The following is a 3,530-nucleotide window of genomic DNA, read 5'->3' on the forward strand; positions in this document are numbered from 1 at the left end:
CTAGGGTTAGGGTTAGGGTTTCGCTTAGGGCTATGTGCTACTAGGGTTAGGGTTAGGGTTTCGCTTAGGGCTATGTGCTACTAGGGTTAGGGTTAGGGTTTCGCTTAGGGCTATGTGCTACTAGGGTTAGGGTTAGGGTTTCGCTTAGGGCTATGTGCTACTAGGGTTAGGGTTAGGGTTTCGCTTAGGGCTATGTGCTACTAGGGTTAGGGTTAGGGTTTCGCTTAGGGCTATGTGCTACTAGGGTAGGGTTAGGGTTTCGCTTAGGGCTATGTGCTACTAGGGTTAGGGTTAGGGTTTCGCTTAGGGCTATGTGCTACTAGGGTTAGGGTTAGGGTTTCGCTTAGGGCTATGTGCTACTAGGGTTAGGGTTAGGGTTTCGCTAGGGCTATGTGCTACTAGGGTTAGGGTTAGGGTTTCGCTTAGGGCTATGTGCTACTAGGGGTTAGGGTTTAGGGTTTTCGCCTTAGGGCTATGTGCTACTAGGGTTAGGGTTAGGGTTTCGCTTAGGGCTATGTGCTACTAGGGTTAGGGTTAGGGTTTCGTTAGGGCTATGTGCTACTAGGGTTAGGGTTAGGGTTCGCTTAGGGCTATGTGCTACTAGGTAGGGTTAGGGTTCGCTTAGGGCTATGTGCTACCTAGGGTTAGGGTTAGGTTTCGCCTAGGGCTATGTGCTACTAGGGTTAGGGTTAGGTTTCGCTTAGGGCTATGTGCTACTAGGGTTAGGGTTAGGGTTTCGCTTAGGGCTATGTGCTACTAGGGTTAGGGTTAGGGTTTCGCTTAGGGCTATGTGCTACTAGGGTTAGGGTTAGGGTTTCGCTTAGGGCTATGTGCTACTAGGGTTAGGGTTAGGTTTCGCTTAGGGCTATGTGCTACTAGGTTAGGGTTAGGGTTTCGCTTAGGGCTATGTGCTACTAGGTTAGGGTTAGGGTTTCGCTTAGGGCTATGTGCTATAGGGTTAGGGTTAGGGTTTCGCTTAGGGCTATGTGCTACTAGGGTTAGGGTTAGGGTTTCGCTTAGGGCTATGTGCTACTAGGGTTAGGGTTAGGGTTTCGCTTAGGGCTATGTGCTACTAGGGTTAGGGTTAGGGTTTCGCTTAGGGCTATGTGCTACTAGGGTTAGGGTTAGGGTTTCGCTTAGGGCTATGTGCTACTAGGGTTAGGGTTAGGGTTTCGCTTAGGGCTATGTGCTACTAGGGTTAGGGTTAGGGTTTCGCTTAGGGCTATGTGCTACTAGGGTTAGGGTTAGGGTTTCGCTTAGGGCTATGTGCTACTAGGGTTAGGGTTAGGGTTTCGCTTAGGGCTATGTGCTACTAGGGTTAGGGTTAGGGTTTCGCTTAGGGCTATGTGCTACTAGGGTTAGGGTTAGGGTTTCGCTTAGGGCTATGTGCTACTAGGGTTAGGGTTAGGGTTTCGCTTAGGGCTATGTGCTACTAGGGTTAGGGTTAGGGTTTCGCTTAGGGCTATGTGCTACTAGGGTTAGGGTTAGGGTTTCGCTTAGGGCTATGTGCTACTAGGGTTAGGGTTAGGGTTTCGCTTAGGGCTATGTGCTACTAGGGTTAGGGTTAGGGTTTCGCTTAGGGCTATGTGCTACTAGGGTTAGGGTTAGGGTTTCGCTTAGGGCTATGTGCTACTAGGGTTAGGGTTAGGGTTTCGCTTAGGGCTATGTGCTACTAGGGTTAGGGTTAGGGTTTCGCTTAGGGCTATGTGCTACTAGGGTTAGGGTTAGGGTTTCGCTTAGGGCTATGTGCTACTAGGGTTTAGGGTTAGGGTTTCGCTTAGGGCTATGTGCTACTAGGGTTAGGGTTAGGGTTTCGCTTAGGGCTATGTGCTACTAGGGTTAGGGTTAGGGTTTCGCTTAGGGCTATGTGCTACTAGGGTTAGGGTTAGGGTTTCGCTTCAGGGCTATGTGCTACTAGGTTAGGGTTAGGGTTTCGCTTAGGGCTATGTGCTACTAGGGTTAGGGTTAGGGTTTCGCTTAGGGCTATGTGCTACTAGGGTTAGGGTTAGGGTTTCGCTTAGGGCTATGTGCTACTAGGGTTAGGGTTAGGGTTTCGCTTAGGGCTATGTGCTACTAGGGGTTAGGGTTAGGGTTTCGCTTAGGGCTAGGGTTAGGGTTAGGGTTAGGGTTTCGCTTAGGGCTATGTGCTATAGGGTTAGGGTTAGGGTTTCGCTTAGGGCTATGTGCTACTAGGGTTAGGGTTAGGGTTTCGCTTAGGGCTATGTGCTACTAGGGTTAGGGTTAGGGTTTCGCTTAGGGCTATGTGCTACTAGGGTTAGGTTAGGGTTTCGCTTAGGGCTATGTGATACTAGGGTTAGGGTTAGGGTTTCGCTTAGGGCTATGTGCTACTAGGGTTAGGGTTCGGGTTTCGCTTAGGGCTATGTGCTACTAGGGTTAGGGTTAGGGTTTCGCTTAGGGCTATGTGTACTAGGGTTAGGGTTAGGGTTTCGCTTAGGGCTATGTGCTACTAGGGTTAGGGTTAGGGGTTTTTCGCTTAGGGCTATGTGCTACTAGGGTTAGGGTTAGGGTTTCGCTTAGGGCTATGTGCTACTAGGGTTAGGGTTAGGTTTCGCTTAGGGCTATGTGCTACTAGGGTTAGGGTTAGGGTTTCGCTTAGGGCTATGTGCTACTAGGGTTAGGGTTAGGGTTTCGCTTAGGGCTATGTGCTACTAGGGTTAGGGTTAGGGTTTCGCTTAGGGCTATGTGCTACTAGGGTTAGGGTTAGGGTTTCGCTTAGGGCTATGTGCTACTAGGGTTAGGGTTAGGGTTTCGCTTAGGGCTATGTGCTACTAGGGTTAGGGTTAGGGTTTCGCTTAGGGCTATGTGCTACTAGGGTTAGGGTTAGGGTTCGCTTAGGGCTATGTGCTACTAGGGTTAGGGTTAGGGTTAGGGTTAGGGTTAGGTTTTTAAGGTTATCTCGCTACACATTCCCAAAGGGTCCGCCGACCCAGTTGGTTAGATAGAAGGCAGCGGAGGGCACAGGCCGACGCATCTCCGTCAGTAAACCTCACCGTACCAGAGTCGCATAAATTTTGGAGTGGGTACGAAGGCCGGCGAAGCGAGACTGCACCTCAACCAGAACCTCCCCCCGAGTAGCTGAGGCGCTACCCAGGTCTTCGGCCAGCAAGATGGAAAAAAAGTTGAGAGAGAAAATTGAGAGAAACTCACCTACCCTTCCAACCTTGGATTACATTATGCCTATTCACTTTGCATTATTCTTGACCTAATGTTTTGTTTTTATATTTAAACCAACTGTTTTCTTAGAGATTAAGGTTAGGGGTAGGGGTCAGGGGTCAAGTTAAGGTAGGGTTAAGGTTAGGGTTCGGGTTTAGGGTTAGGGGTTAGGGGCAGGCCGAGGCGCCAACCAGGTCCTAACCAGCAATACGGAAAAAACAGTGAAAAGCTACCGAAAAGTACAGACTACAAGACTAACCTTATCTTAAATACAAGACCACCCTTAGATTAATTGTGTCCATTAACCTTTAGTTGTGTTGAACTAATATATTTTTATAAATCTATTTTTGTTAAAA

This window comes from Syngnathus acus, chromosome 24 (genome assembly GCF_901709675.1).
Source record: "Syngnathus acus chromosome 24, fSynAcu1.2, whole genome shotgun sequence".
NCBI classification, from domain to species: domain Eukaryota; kingdom Metazoa; phylum Chordata; class Actinopteri; order Syngnathiformes; family Syngnathidae; genus Syngnathus; species Syngnathus acus.